The sequence below is a fragment of the Ursus maritimus genome, unplaced genomic scaffold (genome assembly GCF_017311325.1).
Source record: "Ursus maritimus isolate PB19 unplaced genomic scaffold, ASM1731132v1 scaffold_36, whole genome shotgun sequence".
Taxonomy (NCBI): Eukaryota; Metazoa; Chordata; class Mammalia; order Carnivora; family Ursidae; genus Ursus; species Ursus maritimus.
The window spans coordinates 3,175,858-3,193,953 of NW_024426230.1; positions in this window are offsets into that span (position 1 = coordinate 3,175,858).

The following is an 18,096-nucleotide window of genomic DNA, read 5'->3' on the forward strand; positions in this document are numbered from 1 at the left end:
GCATCCTGGGGACGTTTTCACTTTGGTTTCCCTCTTGCTTCAGTTAGTCTTTTGTTGCTCCCATTTTTTTTTTTTTTCAGCTTGTAGCCTGAGTCAATAATGGAAACACTTTCTTCTTTGCAGCTTCCCTGCTTCCCTTAGAAAAACATCTCCCTGTGTGAATATGAATAGGATCTGTAAAGAAAAACCTGTAACTTCAAAACATTCGGGAAATTAACAGGAGAGAGCAATAAGCTGGTGATCAGGAAAGCAAGGCACAAGATATTCTGAAAAACCTGCAATAATTTTGAAGCAAGTTCTCAATTTATGACAAATGACACTGAAGGAAGGAGGAGAGAGGGTACTTAACTCCTAAGAGATGGCTGAATGTCCTTCCAAACCATCAAAAATAATGATAGACAATACAGTCTTGTCAATGGGTAAGAGATTATTTTGCTGCACGACGCACTGTATTTTTGTCAAGTGCTTTAAGCCTTTGGTGGTTTTAAAATGTATTGCTACTTTGGGAAAATCTGTTTCGAATGGTTGTGCTAAGAAAAGAATTCGTATAACCAGTTTCTTCTTTAATCAGGTCACTTTCCTTCCATGAATAAGTGAGTAAATTTCACCTGGGGGTAAGGCCACTTCATTTTCCACGATGGTAGAATCCCTTCCTGATTTGGCTTATTATCACATGAAATTGACTATGATATAGTTCAAAACATCTGCCTAAAGCGAATCAATCACAAATAATAGAAAGCTGATGTCCTAGGCCTGGCTGTTAATTGTTTCCTATTAGGATTCATTACACAAAGATATTTAGGAAGAGTCATGGTTCCATTGTTTTAGAGTTGGCTTTCCCTGGTCCTTTTTCGGGGCCTTTACTATGGGCTGTGCTGATACCCAGTGACACGGGGAAGTCTTGCCAAATGTGATCAGTGAGCCTGGAGAAGGAAGGAAACTTCCCTTCATTATTTCCACAGGCGTTCTTCAGAGAAGTTGGCAAGTGTAACATCCCTACATATGCCTCTTGGCGTTGCCAGTTATATTTTTAAATTATATATATACAAATTAGTAAACTGTTACCAAGAGATGGAGTTCCCATGTTTCAGAGTGTATGCTGAAGTATACTAGAAGTGGGAAATCTCCATTCATGTTACGGGCCCTCTATCAAAAGGGGTTTAATTCCAGCAAGTAGGTACAAAACGGAGTAGCTGAGTAATCGAATGAGACCAGCCGGCGTAGTTAGAAATAGGTTTCCAGTGAAGTGGAAGATTCACAGGAGTGAGGGTAATATTTTCAGCGCAGACAATGAAGCCAATGACTGGGGGGACCTGGCACGAAATAAGGAAAGAAGCCCAAATGAGGTGATGACGAGATACAGCTGCACAGGGCTTTCGACTTTGGGGTCTGGCTCAGTTCCTCAAGAGAGGCTGAGAAGCGGGTACGCAGCACAGATACTGGATCCAGAGTCAAACTTCCGCATGGCTGGCTAGCACCCTTTTCAGGGTCTGGGAACTGATGGAGCTACTTTGTAACAAGAGACTTTGACACGTTTGGTCTCATTTTAACTGAAGAGGTCATCGTTGAGGTCATCGTAGTGGGATAAAACTCTATAATGAATAAAAACCCTTGCAAAGTGACTTAAGTCAGTATCTTTTATAGATTTTTAAGAAAAAATCTTCCATTTTCAGGATTTTACTTTGTTATGCCTGTTACAGAATTTGGAGAACCTCATCATCCAGATATTGAAAAATTTTTTTCTAGTAAAAATATTTTCTTGTGTGTATATGTGTAGGTATTTTATAGGTTTTATTAATTATTCTTTAAATCTTACCATACATAGACATTTAAGTTGGTTTTGACTTTTCAAGTATTATAAATGTGCCGGCATAAGCAACATTTTGCATAAAGCTTTGTCTGTATTAAATTGATTTCTTCAGGCAAGATAACTATAAATAGGATCACTGGTTTAAAGGCTATAAGCAATTTCAGGCTCTTGATACATAGTTATTTTTTTCCCCCAGAATGTAAATTAATTTACACTTCTATCATCAAAAGAGAATTGCCCACTTCACTGTACCCTTATCAGCATTAGGCATTGTCTTCTTTTTTAATCTGTGCTAATTTAGTTGTTTTTCCTTTAATTTGCATTTTGGGTCATTACTTAGATTGAACATTTTTATATATGTTTATTATCCACTTACATTTCTTTTTTGAAAAGTTATACTCACTGTTAAAATGTGGGAAAAAATGTCCTGGTACATTTCATCTGATCATTAACAGTTCTTGGATTTTTTTTTTTTAAGAATAAGAAGACAAATTCTTATAATAATTCCGCAGGTCTTCATATAAGGAGGTAAAATCCTTCCTTAATTCTGACCGATGTTACTGTAACTCTCACAATAAGGAAAAGTCATCTCCAGGATGGTCAAAAGCATGCGTCAAATGCCTGCTTTCATATGGCGTGGTGTTAGGGGCAAAATAAAAGCGCTTTATCCAGCCACATGCCCTGTGAATTCCCAAGACTGTCCCCTTGTTAAAAATAATAGCTGGTGAATTACGGCATTTATTTTGAAAAGTCGTTATTCAGGGCCCAGTATCTGGAGATATTAATCAGTATTTCGGTCACCTTGGGATTCGAGGGACTTTAAATACTTCCCTTGTTTACTTTTCTTTCTGCGGTTCAGTTTTGCCACACAACACTGTACTCTGACGGGCAGGTGCAAGCCAGAAGGCCGTGGCCAGGCATCCACAATTGCATGTCAATCACCCTCCCACCTAAAGATACATTGCTCACCACCCAGAATGAATCAGAAACAAGAGCTTTCAATAAAAGAGAATTCCTTGTTTTTAGCTTTGACAACACTTCCCCTTAAACAGTCCTCAGTACCCGCAGGGCTGAATACCTTTCTGGATTATTAGAACATTACTGAGGTCCCAGCCCCTTGACTTTGGGCTGAAAGCTTTTTCAACCTTGAACTGAAAACTTCCTCTGGTTTGTTGGCTCAGTGACTGTCTTTGCAAAGCCATCCAAGCGGTGCTGCCACATGGGAGCTATTTTAAGGTCTCTTGTGGAGCCGGAGATGTATTTCTGTGCTCTAGCAGACATTCCCCAAAACTTCTGTGTTTGTGGCCAGACAGGTCACCCTGTGCCTGGGCTCCTGTTGTGCTAGTGGAGAGAACAGAGAAGCCAACTACTCCAAGGTGGGCACGCCAGGGCCGCTACTCTGAGCAGAGACACACTGGGCCAGATCACACCATGCTCTGACTTCCGGGGACCACCGCGTGACTACAGCCACATTTCCTAGCCTTGCTTTCCTTATCTGCAAAATAAGGGAGTGGGAGCAGATGGTCACACAGATTTCTCCCATCTGTATGGATGAATGCATCTGACTCTGCTAGCCTCTCTAGACTCTTTTTTCTTTCTTCTTCTTCTTTTTTTTTTACTTCTAATCCTCTTACTCCAGAACATTAATCAATTATTTTAAGAATCATTTTAGACTCCCCCCCGTGCTCATTATGAATATCAGTCAGGTGTTTACTTTTTCTTCTCCCCAAACTACAGGGATAAAGTGCCTTAAAATATGTAAAGAATCAAAGGGGCCCAGTAGCCATCATGTGGTGAGGTCCTAGTTGTCAGCTTGGGGCGGTGAGGCTGGAGCCTGGATTGTGGTAGGGCCACGGCAGCAGACACGGCCAGAGAAAGCTAGGGTGTAAAGGGACTGCAGCTCATGCAGAGAAAATCAGGAGAAACTCTTTTCTAATTCAGTCAAGACAGATTTTGCATCGTGACGCAGGGTATATTCTGGAAGACCGGTACAGCTCTCCTCCACAAATTTGCCAAGAAAGTAGACGTGGAAACACAGAGGAAACGCTGGAAACTAGAACAGTGCTGGGGATCTTGAGACAGTGTCACTAGGAATTGATTCCCAATGAAGTAGGAGACCATTTGCAATGTGTGGCTGTTTGACATATTTGTCACTGGTTTATCTAAGGTGTGGTTTGATTTCTTTGTGTATGAAACTCCAATGAAAGGGGTCTATTTGAATAGAGTGGGACTTTAGAAATGTTAACTTGGGTGGAACCAAGTGTACATCTGGTTGTTATTTGAAGTTCCATCAGGGACCAAGAGACAGTAGGCATCTGAAGTCCTCATATTCTCCCAACCAGGGACCCCGTGTAACTTGGCACTGCAAAGACAGTGCCAAATATATCTGTGTGCACACTCGCTGGGCTTATCTTGTCAAGGCAGTATTTGGAAAATTGATCAACTATGAATAAGTATCCAAAGTGTAGGTAATGGATAAACAGATGTTTGTTTTATCTGTGCTTTTTTTTTTTAATGTGTATCTGTTGCCAAGATCGTGAACTAGCACGAGCTGTCTCTTCGCATTAAAATGAACACTGAGAAATCTATAGAAGTGAGAGATAAATGGAGAGTTCAGGAACTAGGAAAACAAATAGGATAAACCTTTTGGGAGGCTCCTGTTTGCATTGAGCTGGTAGAAGTGGAGAGAGCTTCCAGGGATGAAGGGCCATAGAGGGCAGGGGGCGGATGAGTGAGGGGAAGCTTCTTTTGTTCTCTTTTTCCTTTCCTTGCGTTTCCTTGAGCCCAGGGCTACTTTTCACAGAAGTCTGTGGCTGCAGCCAGACATGGATGCTCCCAGCCCCCAGTAGAACAGAAGGGCAGGTACAAGCTCTGCCATTCGAGAAGTTGATGAAAGCAGGTGTTGGAGACTAGAATCATCTAAAGACCCATTCACTCACATGTATAATGGTTGATGCTGGCTGTCAGCCGGTCCCTTAGCTGGGACTGTTGACTGGAACACCAAGTGTAGCCTGACATGTGACATGGTGACTGGGTTCCCAGAGAAGGAGATGTAGGCAGAAAGTGTATTATCTCTTACGGAAGTCAGACATTCTGTTTCATTCTATTTGCCAAGGTGGTCACAAAGTTCTTCCAGGTTCCAGAGGCTGGGAAATAGCTTACACCTCTTGATGGGAAAGCATCAAGGATTGAGAAGAGTATGTAGAACTAGAAATATTATTTGCAGACATTTTGGGAAAATAAACTTGTTGCAATAAAAATAACTTCTAAATAAGGACCAGAAACTGGACAACAACGTTATCTGTATCAGGTGGTTTGAACCAGTGGAAGAATTTAAATTTAAATTCAAGGACAGCAGCCTGCCAGAAGGCTATTTAGACAAGGAATTCAGGCATCTCCGAGGAGAGAACTCCTTCCAAGGGGAGAACATCAGAGAAACCAACTTTGTTCAGGAATAAACAACTCCCCACAGTGATTAAAAAGTGATTTCGAATGCAGTTTCATGGCCTGCTCTTGTCAAGGATGACTCGGGGATAAAGTTTTTAGAAAAGGGAAAAAAAAAAAAAAAAGCTTACCTGTTAAGATTGCAAGTCCAGGCTTTAAAAGGACTGGCTCATAAAAATATAGCAAGTATTTAAAGAAAAAAAAAATCCCTACAAGATTACCAAGGTAACCGTGTGTTTTAGCTCTTGTCAATATGCTACGTACTACTACAAAATCTAATGGCTTAACAAGCATATAAGCTGGTCACCTGGGGCTTGTTAGTTCTGGTTTGGATTTGGCTGGTGGCTCTAAGCTTCAATAAGGGCTCATCCATTCCAGGTATGTCCCATCCTATCTTCTTTGGGCCATAGACTAGTCGGGACTTGTTGAGTCAGGTGATGACAGAAGTCCATAGGTGAGTGAATAAAGGTGATGTCTGCTAAGGACTGGTGTCTAAACGGACACACTGTCTGTTTCAACCGATTGGTCACAGCGAGCTATGTGGCCATGCCCAATAGCAGTGGTGTGGGAGGACGTACACTCATCTTCAGGGGGTGGGAATGCAAAGCACAAGTTGGGAAGAGGGGAGAGAGGGAAGAGCCGAAAACAGTAACGCGTTTTCCCCACTGACTATTCATGGAAAATGGCCATGTTTTTTTCACACGATTCCGTGTCCACAAACATTGTGGTGTGTTCACACACACATTTCAGACGTTTAGCGTTATAGAAGTAAGAAAGAACACCATGTTCGTCAGTGAGTCAGCATCTCATGGGAAAGGTTCAAGGTTTCACTTACTTTGGAGTCTAGAACTAGACAAGCGAACCCTTTTATAAATTTTTGTTTTGGGGGGGTTATTTATTTATTATTTTTACTGTGCAGTGTGATGCACATGCTTATCCATAGAGGTAACATGTAAAGAACTCCTGTCTAAAAATGCAATGAGGGTTAGAGGTAGTATAATGTAATATGCAGCTGGAAAGAAAATTGGCTGGGATCGGGTCGTGAGTTGTATGCCTAACAGGCTGAAGAGGCTGACTTTACCCCCTGAGGAATCATCGGAAAGCTTTAACTACATCCGATTTCAATATTAGAAACCAAGTTAAACTTTAGAAACCTGATTCTAATGATTTAAAGAGAAATAGGGGAGAGATATGAATATAGACCAAATGTAACTTGATACAAAGTAGACAGTGATTGATTCTTTTTTAAATTATTTGAGGGACAGAGAGAGCATGCATGTACGCAAGTACTGGGGGGGAGGGGCAGAGGGGGTGGGAGAAGCAGACTCCCCACTTAGTAGGGAGCCTGATGTGGGGACTCGACCCCCAAAACTCCAAGATCATGACCTAAGCTGAAGGCAGACTCTTAACTGACTGAGCCATCCAGGCGCCCTGACAATGATTATTATTCTAAAAGAAAAATATAGCGATGAGCAAGCAGATAGAGAGATTAATCCCAACTGGGAGGTTTTGGGAAGACCACTAAATAAGATAAATTGAAATCACATGATAGGACAGAAAGACAAGGAAGAAGGTAGAAGAACATTCACTTATTCAGCAAATATTGAGTGCTGCTAGGTTCGGGGCACTGTGCTAGTTACCGGGGATGCACTTTCGGAGAAACCTAAAAACATTTCCTGTCAATGAGGAGTTTATATCTAGTGGAGATTTAGACATTAATCAGACATTAACACAAATAAATTTAAAACTCTAACAGTAACAAGCTCTGTGAAGGAGAGCTACACAGCACTAACTGACTCTTTGCAAGGAGTATGCCCTGGTTAGGTTAGGACAATCGGGGAATTCTTCCCTGAGGAAGCAACACAGAAGCAGAGATCTGAAGGGTTAGTGGGGGTTAATTAGGTGAAGGGAGGAGGGTGACATTCGGCAATAACGACTTCTCACCACGTGCCGGATGATTCCTAAATGCTTTACATGTATTAAATCTGTTTGAGAATAACTTATGATCTAGGTTCTGTTATTTGTCTCCATATTACAGATCCTGCAACTTGAGCTCATGGAGGGTTTAAGGTTATACAGCTTGCAAAGGTGCCCTGGGCATATGAACCCGGATAACGGTTCCAATCCAGTTCTTTCTGTTCTCATATGCCCTCTCCCCAGATAAGGAAGAACAAATGGCATGTTCAAGGCTCTGGAGGAAGGCATGTCGGGATGGAGGGACTGAAATGAGACCATGTGAACAGGCAGAGGTAGCCAGAAATGGAGAGAGGTGGGAATGGTAGATAGAGGCCACTGAGGCAGGGCTTAGTAGGGCATGTGAAGGAACTTTTGGGGATCAATTGTAATATATCGATGCCTAGAAGCAGTGAAATCATATTTTTAGACATCCATTGTGGAAATATTGTGGAGAGGGCATAGGGGAGCTGTGTAGTTACCAATGGACCAATTTGGTGGCTCGTGTAATATGGCAAGCAAGAAATGATGGGAGTTTAGGGAAGGCTGCTATTGCAAAAGATGGGCAGCTGGGGTGGATCCTAGGTTTATCAGGTAAAATTGCGTGGACTCTATGAATTGAATATCAGAGGGATAGTGTAAGGGGAACAAAGGTGTTAAGAATGATTTCTTGTACCTGGCATAAACAACTAGACACCTGGCACCAAGGACGGGCTTGCTTGGTGTATTATTTTGGGAACTGGGGCGAGGTCAGCTCTGCCATGTTTGGGAATTGGGATAAGGAGAAATGAGAAGCAGTCCGGGCTGACTGTAGCCGGGAGTGCCCTGCTTGCCTGTGGCTTTTCCTCCTCCTGCTGCAGATTCGTAGTTGACAGTTGCCACAAAAACAGAGAAGACTGGTGGGTATCAAATCCCACAAAAATATAGAAGCAAATACAAGCAGCAGAAGAAACTGGCTTCTTCTGGGAGATAAAATTAGATGTAGAAACAAGAATCATTTTATTAAACTCAGGTTTATTCCTAGATACATTAGGTTTTCTGGTCTTGGCAACATAATCTAAATGGTGGAGGAACCACAAAGATAAATAATGTCAAGCCATTTTGATTCAAATATGAGTCAGATTTTTCATCATTGAGATCTGGATGAAATATAGGGTTCTAGGCGTAGATGTGTCTCAAGGGATGAGACGTGCTGCTCCTTTTCCTCTAAGTTCAAATGCATTCATACTGCCACAAACCACTTTTTTTTTCCTCCTTAAAAACAGCCATAGGAAGCTAACATTTATTTATTTATTTATTTACAGGCAACTAGTATTTGCTGTCCAGAAAGGAGGAAAATCTCGCAAGCCCTTTTTGGTATGAAAATCAGATTGATCGAAAGAAATGCCTTGCCTTAAAGGGCAGACCCGCACTGTTGCAAAAATTTAATTAAGCTTTAAAAGTGCCATGAAATGCAATTGAGCAGTTCAAGCAAGTAGATTGGAATAGAGGCTTCAGGTGATAAACAGATACGAAATGTATTTCAAAGTGAGATTCAGATATAAAAGTACTGGCCCACCAGAAGCCATTTTTAATTAGTCTTTACTCTTGGTTCACTTGTATAAAAGCGTTAATAACGGTACTTAAACCCATAAATTTAATTTTGCTTTCATGCCCTGTTCTTGTGATGGCAAATTATCATGAACTATAAAACACACATGGACAGTAATTTTCTAACTCTTGATTACAGTCATTGTTAGAACTTTACAACTCAATCAAAAACATGGTCTCGGCAGCTTTTTAGTGAATTTAGGTCACACAGACAGATAACCAAGATGATTTAGCCAGTGGTTCTCAACAGTGCCATTATGACCCCCTAGAGATAGTTTTAGAGAAGTGTGGAGGCATTTTGGGTTATCACAGCAACTGGGAGAACTTATTGGTGTTTGATGGATGGGGCCGAGATGTTAGCTGTCCTGCCAAGTCCAGATCAGTTTTATAAACATAGAACCGTCCCGTGTACTGCACTGTCCGTCCCCTGTCTAGTCTGGTCATTCACATCGGTGAGAATCCCTTTATAATTATCCGAGCCTAGAATGTAACTCAATTTTACCTATCAACAAAGTGATTTATTTTCTTTTCAGAGCTTTAATATAAACTGAATTTTTCAGAAATACTACTGTAATGTATACTGAAGAATTGTATATTGCCTTATTTTTGATTTTACGAAGATGTGATTCCCACTTTGATACATCGCGCCATCAGTGGGAACACCTGCTGCTTGTAGCGGATGCATTTGAGCAGTGCACTCCAGCCCATCGGTGTGTGTTTACTGCGCATGCCCCATTCACGGTCATTCCATATGCGGGTATAGGAACATGACTTCTTCATTATGTCTTCATGGGTGGTTGCACTGTTGCAATGCAGCTATGTCTGAGAACTTCTGTCTCAAAATGCCAGTTTATACCAGTATGTTCTACCTTGTTTTCTTTTTATTTAATCTAGATTTAGTAGTTATGGGTGTAGATAAATCATATTATTTATAAGAGTATTCGTTACAAAAATGTATATTACAGAAGGGGAGTGTGAGGTCCAATAGGGTTAATTGAGTCTGAGCTTCACTCAAGCACATCCATGAATTCTATAAATTTTAAAAGGCCAACAAGAGACATTTGAACTCATTGTAGTTGAGGATTAGGTTATGGATAACAGAAGAGATTTCCTAACACTAGGGGTGTTAGGTTGAAAAAGCATATTAAGTCAAAAATATTACCAGTAGTTTACATTTTACTGTACATACAGACATCACAGTATTTTAAAGGTGAGAAAATATTTGGAAAATTACGCATAAGTGTAGAACCATTTTTTAAAAGGTTTATTTATTTATTTAGAGAGAGTGAGCGTGCGCAGGCACGAGCAGAGGGAGGGGCAGACGGAGAGCATCTTCAAGCTGACTCCCTGCTGAGTGCAGAGCCTGTTGGGGCTAGATCTCCTGATCCTGAGGTCACGACCTGAGCTAAAACCAAGCGTCCAATGCTTAACAGACTGAGCCACCCAGACGCCCCTGCATAAGTCTATTAACATTTTTAAATAAAGGCATTCAGGTTTCTACCGTTAAGTGGATACTCTCTACAAATTTGGTTTGCACATTTTTCTCTGGCTTATTTTTAAAAACAATTTATCCAGAGTTGAAATAAAACTGATTTTTAAGAATTGGTGTTTGACATATAATACAAATTTTGGAGATGTTAATATTTCAGAAATGTATTAGTGAGCACTTAAACTATTTTATTTTTTTAAAATTTTTAAAAGATTTTATTTATTTATTTATTAGAGAAAGAGAGCACAAGCAAGGGGAGTGGAAGAGGGAGAAGCAGGCTCCCCGCTGAGCAGGGAACCCAGGCGGGACTCAATCCCAGGACCCTGAGATCACGACCTGAGCCGAAGGCAGTCACTTAATCAATTGAGCCACCCAGGCGCCCCTCACTGAAAGTATTTTAATTGATATAAATATCACATACACACCAAAGACAAGCTAGGCCCAGTCTTTTTAGTCAGATTATCCAAGTTAAGTCATGACCTCATGACTTAGATGCCTTATATATGTTATTATATATGTTATGTATAATATAATATATTTTAGGTTAGGCAGTAGATTTAGAGTATTTAACATAAAATCTCCATTGTACAAGATCTTTCTTCATTGAATTAACAATCTTAATATATGCTTTGCTTGTTTGGAAGTCTCAGGTGTTGGACAGCTGGTAAGATAGATTCTGAAATTTAAGAGCTGAATGTGAAATTCTACCAAAACTAATATTCAGACTTATAATAAATATTTCTTTGTACTGTGTTATAATTATTTAAGAAAAGATGCAGGTCTCAACTCTCATACATTCACATTTGTATAGTTGGTTTTAATCTAGTCAACGTAATACCCCTAAACTTCCTTACCGACACTGAATTCAGACTTTCCAATATGTCAGCTGGACAATTCCTTTTTCAAAATACTACACAGAGGTGACCAGCATTTATGTCGTTTTTCTAAGTGGTTCCTCTGCTTACTTGCTGTGAAATCCTATGCAATTTACTCTGCTAAGCTTCGGTTTCAAATGCGATAATTATAGCATCTCACTGTATTTCAATATTGAATGGATTAATGTATGTAAAGAGGTTTTATACAGTTCTAACATGAAATAAGTGCTCATAAAAATATAATATTCTGAGTATTAATTATTAGCACTAGCAAAGGTCACAATTATTTGGGGATTTTATTTTAATTTGCCCTTATTTTTTAAGGAACATGAGGACTAACAAAAGTTAAGATGTTCCTATTATTGCTAAAATGACTAGTCTCACAAAATTAAACTAATGCAGACAAAGCTGGAAATTATTAGCTGGAGGCTTGAAGTAAGTCTTTAGCCACAATCTCACAGGCTTTGAACCCAGTCTCAATCTCACATACACTGTGTTCATATGTAAAGAAAAATCACAATAGAGAGCATGTATGAAATATCGAGGATGTATTATTAAAGATGGCTTTAGAAAAATAACATAGAATTTGTGATTTTATAATCCTTTAGCTCTCAGGATAAAATTGTTTTCCTTATGAAAGTGCTTTTTAAAAAAAAAAAGATTTTATTTATTTGACAGCACAAGCAGGGGGAGCACAGATAGAGGGAGAGGGTGAGAGAGAGGCAGGCTCCCCGCTGAGCAAGGAGCCCAATGAGGGGCTTGATCCCAGGACCCTGGGATCATGACCTGAGCCGAAGGGAGACGCTTAACCAACGGAGCCACCCAGGTGACCCTGAAAGTGTTTTCACAATGACTTTTTTTCATATTTTTAAGGAATCTATAATATATGAAAATAGGGACAGACTGGTCTAGTAAGCTCTAATTACAAATTTTCATTTTTAAGTCATGACTATGCTCCAACATCAGATTCTGTTGTTATTAGCTTTGAACATACAAACGAGAGACTGAGATAACATGTGAAAATACAATTTCTTAACAAAAATCTGAAAAAGCAGTTATTAATGTGACTCTGTCTTGTTATTTACTGGCTTCCCTCCCAGATGGTGCCGTATAGGAGACCCTATTTTGCATAACCCCAGAGCATGTTTTTTTTTTTTTAATTCTATATTTTATGTAATGTAAGGGTTTCAGAAGTTTTTAAAAATTCGTTTATTTCTCACTTTGCTTTTATCTTCCTGAGGGATAACGATGGAAGTTTTAAAGAACATTATCATTATGATTCAGTGCAGTAAATTTTCCCCTTAGGGGTTTGATTCTACGTGATTTTCAATATACCAAATTTTACTTTGTATTTGCATGCACAAAAAGATTCTACTGAAAATCTATTGAATACTTCTCATATAGTGACACTGGAAATATTCTGATTCTTTAAGTCAAAATTCTTATGTGGTAACTTAAAAAATTCCTGAGAGGGATAGTTAACAAGTACATATTATCTACTCTTTCATTAAGGGAGGGGACGCGATCGATTTGACTTATGGTCTCTACTGAAAGTAATCTATTTTGACATAGAAAGCAAATGGTCATGGTTTAATCCGTGAACCTGCTTCTAAGGGCTACAAGACTGACTTAAAATATAGAGTGTCTAACAGAGACAGAAGAACAAGTATCAGAGATATTAGCTGTCCTTGGGGGATGAAAGCAGAGATCATGTGAAGCCATCATTGACAATGTAGAGCTCAAAGGCTGGCAGATTTTTTTAGTGTACAGAAATGAGAAAATCTATTTCATTGGTTCTAGTGTCAGGGCGTAATTACTAGATTTTGTATCTTAAAACATAATTGTCTTAGGCAACGCTATAGCCTGTACTGTTTATAAACTAATGATAGGGTGATAATGACATTTTCTTGAATAGGATCCATTCCCACTTTTAGCCTCTGTCTTTCCATTCGTAAGCGTATGAATGCTGGAAACCAGTGTGAGGATTCTGCCAAGAGCTAAGCAACTTAATTTCAACATCTTTCTCAGGAATCAAGTATGCAACTACAAGGTCCTCCATGGACCTACTGGGCTCAGTGCAGGAAAAACCTGAGACAAAACTCCAGGTATGCTGACCACTGTTTTCCCCACTTCTACGAGTAGACCATAATGGTGCTTTGGATCCCTAGGAAATAGTATTAATTCAGAGCCTGTGTCTAGAAACCCCTGAAAGATCTTGGTATTTCCCTTTCTCTGGTACATGGTCACTTTAGAAAATGGTCTGCAGTTACCTTATGGAAAGACTTGGAAAAGATTTTCAGTACATAATTGTGCAATATTACATTGCCTTTCCTGAAGGAGGCCCAACATTTTTCTTAATCAAGAAGCTCAAAGTCTATGAACTTGCTTCATTGCGGAAACTAGAAGAGAGGTCTCGACTCTCCATTGTGGACCTTTAGGTTCAGTTCCTGGACATCAGGTGACCTTTTAGAAGCAACCTGCTCAGCTTTTTCATTCCTAGGAAAGCCATCATCAGTGAGCTACTCTCAGATCCATGAGGGCCAAAACATTCAGGCTACCATGGGGTCTCTGTTTTCTGCTGGAAATTATATCTTCCTTGGTTCTGATAGTTAACTATTCCCACTTGGCCTTTGCCTCTCCAGGATCCCCTTATCTCTTCTAAAATCAGGGAGGACATCTCAGTGGTGGCATATCCTACCTTCATCCTGGCCTGTGCAGTCCAGGTCCCACAGAGCTTTTCAAAGGTATTGGTACTCCCATCAATGATGTATTTCTCAATATTTTAATGAAGAGAGTATTTTTTGGTCTTTCCAGAAAGATGTAGTTGTTTGGGAGCCGTTCAAGTCACATAAGATAAATTCCCTGCAACAACCCTATATTCTTAACTTTTTGTTTCCTTCCTTTACATTATGCTAAGGAAGTTCTGGTCTCTCAACCCCACCAAGCAAACTGCTATAGGCACTTCCCACTGCTAGAGATAACACATGAAATCCAGAATGTCTGGCAATGCACCCATATCAGTAAATTCAACCTGATCCAATATTAAATTCCATCCTCCTTGGTTTAACACTCTGAGAATCCATTTACATCTATAGTACTCAGGTTTCTGCCAATATGAATTGGCATAACCTCGCAATTCCTTTGAAGTATAAGTTATTTCCTCCCTAATCACACTTTGCACTCGTCCCCCCAGAGCGTGATGAGCTCTGACTCTACTTTTTGGTCCAGTGGCCATAAGGGTTGATGTGGGCCTTGAGAAGGAAAGACGTCTCCTTTCAGGGTGGGACTGGAATGCTAGGTTCAAGACCACATGCGGAAGAAGAGCTATTATCCTGTCTCCGCAGCTTCTTTCTTACTCTGTCGGGGGACCCTGGCCTCTGAGCTCATTTAGGCATCCCTGGACCTTGGGAAGGAAGTCTTAGAGATTTAAGGATCCAGATGATCCCCTAGATTAATAGTGATGCTGGAATCTTTTGAACCAAAAGCTAAAAGGCTGACTCCACTGGCATTGTCAAGGAAGATTTGTTCTTACCTGCAACTAATTGGCTTTTAAATAGCTGGGTATGTTAAATTCACCGGCAGCTTTTTTAAGGATTCAGACTTAAAATGCTGACTCAAGGAATTGTTTGAATAAGAGCAATGCAAAGGATGCCATTACAGAAGGGTAATATAATTATCATCAACTAATGTTCACGTAGTTTCCAGTGAATTTAAAGCACTGAGGCAGGTTTGAAGGAATACATCAAAATTGCTTGGTTCAGACACAGATTGGTTGTGTGTGACTTTGGACAAATCATTAAGTCCGAGCCACACATTTCTTTCTCCTTCTTCATTCTTCCCTACAGCCAATTGGTCACTAAGTTTTCAGTTTCTGCCTTGTAAACTTCTCATATTTGTCATGTCTTTAATTTGTATCCTTTTCAAAATTATGACAGAATTCTCCTGATCTTCCTATTTCTGATGTTGACCCCGCGTAAATGATCTGTACGTGCTGGCAGCGATCAAAGCCCAGACCTGCTAGTCCTCCACCCCTGCTTAAAACTCAGCTCTGCTTTACATTTTAGGCCCTCTCTGATCCCCTATTAGGTGGTGAACCTCACGGGTTGCCTGTTGGTATTTCTCTATCCCGAACATTGTGTCATCTGTGATGAGTCCACTATGCTCCCTTGAGACCGATGGCACCCTGCTCTCCTAACTGGCAGTCCCTGGCTGCAATTTACTCCATGATGTAAATAACATACGTTAATGGACAACAGAAGTCTTACAAAGTGAACCCTCAAAACCAAAATCCTTTCACTGGTTATCATCCTACCTGTCTCTCTGATCATTGACTAATGACTGTTTTGAGGTACTTCCAGTTATGAATCTCATTCTGCTCTCCCTTAAGGAAAGTGGTATTTTGTTTTTGGTCCTGGTTTTTGCTGAGGTAGGGAGAACTCTCATGTTTAACTAGAGAAAACGTGAGCTCTGTAGATAGCCAGAAGAGAGTGCCAGATCTAATAGTATATAGCACCCCCTTTCTAACCCTTCACCCAAAGTTGAATTCAGTTCTGGTGGAAATGTTTTGTTATACTTTTTTAGTCCCACTGGCAATGTTAATTTTATCATTTTCAATGATGTTGGCCTCGTAGCTCATTGTGCCTAAGCTTAAGTGCTTTTTCAAGTTAAATTTGATAATACTCTCTCAAAGGATGGGTAAGATAACTGGGCAAAGGGTTTTATGTAGCAGGTTGGCTCTGCTTCTTCCCTGTGCTTTTTCTGAGTTGAGTGTATCTGACTTGACAAGCAGAAGGGGCTGCTCTCCATGGACCATAGGATCTATTTCATGAGATACTTACATAGGAAGGGTGTATTTTGAAATAGAGCTGTTTTCCTTTAGTAGCTCTAATGTATGTGCTTATTAAAGGTATTTCCTCATTTTGCAAGACGGGGCACTTGGATTGATAAACTGATGCTACCTGGTTTGGATAATCACCCGCGGAACAGAGTGTACAACACCCTTAGCGAGCACAGTGGTGAGATGTTAGAGGGTGGGTTTTATTATTTTTTTTGTTTTTTTTTGTTTTTTTGTTTTTAAGGTTTATGCTTCCTAGATGCCTAGTTTTCAAAGAAGAATAATTTGTTTCACCAAAGACTTTCTTAATAAAAATAAGACTATAGAACATGTGGCATATGCTGATATTTCAGTTCATGTAGTCTTGCTTCCTGGAAACACCTAGCTAACATGTACCCTTGAAAGTGATTTTGTAAAAGATTCTGAGTTAGAAAATATAGAAATGTTTGAAAGTACGGAGAGAGCAAGATACTCTCTAGCCAAGATTTTGCTGAAGATCCAGGAACTATGGTGGACTTTTATAGCCTTCAAGTATATTTCCAGTCATTTTGAGCATGCAGCGCTTTGAGGAAACAGAGGAGAAATGTGGAAGAAGAATTCGTTGGAAAAGATTTTCTAGCTAAACAGTGATAGGACTAAAAAGTGAGAATACAAGGAAGATGTATTACTTATGAATCTGAGCTAAGGAAAAGGATATGAATTCACAGCACATACTTAAGTCATGTCCATTCTTTTCTAAGTTAGACATCTTAACTCAGTCCCATAGTTTTATTAAACTATACCGTGTGGAGGGTGCCCTATTGTAGCATTTATGATCTCATGTCCCTGTCCGCAGGGACCAGATCCAAGATGCCCAGCAGGGTGCAAGAACCAACTGAGAGAGAGGCCAGGGGCAAGCCTAAAGAGAAAGCCCTGTGGAAAGTATAACCTAGAAGTTAGTCCACAGGTCATAGACTAAAAGTGAACCAAAAGTTTGAAGCCACTGTCAGAGACCAGGGATTTAGAATGGAGGCGAGGAGGCCACTGAAATTCTTTCAGCCCTGGGAGTATAGTTGACGTGAACTTTAGAAGGTTTTGGGTGGTATGCGGTGATATATGAGTGAGACAGCCACAGCCACAGAAGATATTGTGTGGCATAACAAGGTTCGTCTGAAAATGAGATGACCAATGTCTTTTGCGAGGTGAGGTCTCATGGTGAAAGGTGTAAACTAAGGATAATACATTAGTTAACACATGTTGGTTGGTGTTCTGTGCCAGGCTCTAACCTCAGACCTCTGGATCTATAAATTCGTTCACTCTTCATCAGGTGTCCTGGTAGTAACCCCTGTTTATAGCCGAAGCGCAGACAGGCCACAGGTGATACAGAGATGGCAGTTAAGGTCCACATCCGGGCTTTCAAGCCCATGCTTTGAAACATTTCAGTATATACAGAATAGAGAATTTCAAACCCATGACTCTTATTCCAACGACTGCCAATACTGAAATGTACCAAGTCTCAAATTAGTTATATCCCCAATTACCTCTTGGTCCTTTTCTTTCTCATCACAATAGAAAAATATGATTTTTAATTATTACCAAATTTCATCCCTAGTCTTATGCTTCGATACCCTCCCTGGAGCCTTATCTCCACGCTAACACATGCTTGAAAATAAACACTTTAATGCACAGACTAGGGTTACTAATACACTGAGGTAGTTAACGCTAGTTATAAAGAATGATGAAAGGTAGCTTCTGGGATCAATTGGATGGAATACTCCAGAAAGCAGAAACAAATTCTAGTGGAAAGGTTATTTAAAGTCCTAGGCACTAAAGGTGCCGGGGTGGCTCAGTCGGTTATACGTCTGCCTTTGGCTCAGGTCATGATCTCAGGGTCCTGGGATTGAGTCTCACATGAGGCTCCCTCCTCAGTGGGGAGTCCGCTTCTCCCTCTCCCTCTGCCTCCCCCACCCTGCTTGTGTGCTCGCTCGCTCTCTCTTTCTCAAGTAAATTAAAAAGAAAAATGAAGTCCCAGGCACTAATCTTATATTACTTACTGGAGGTGTTAACTTGAGCAGGTCATTAAACCTTTTTTTTTTTTTTTTTTTTTTTTTTTTTTTTTTTT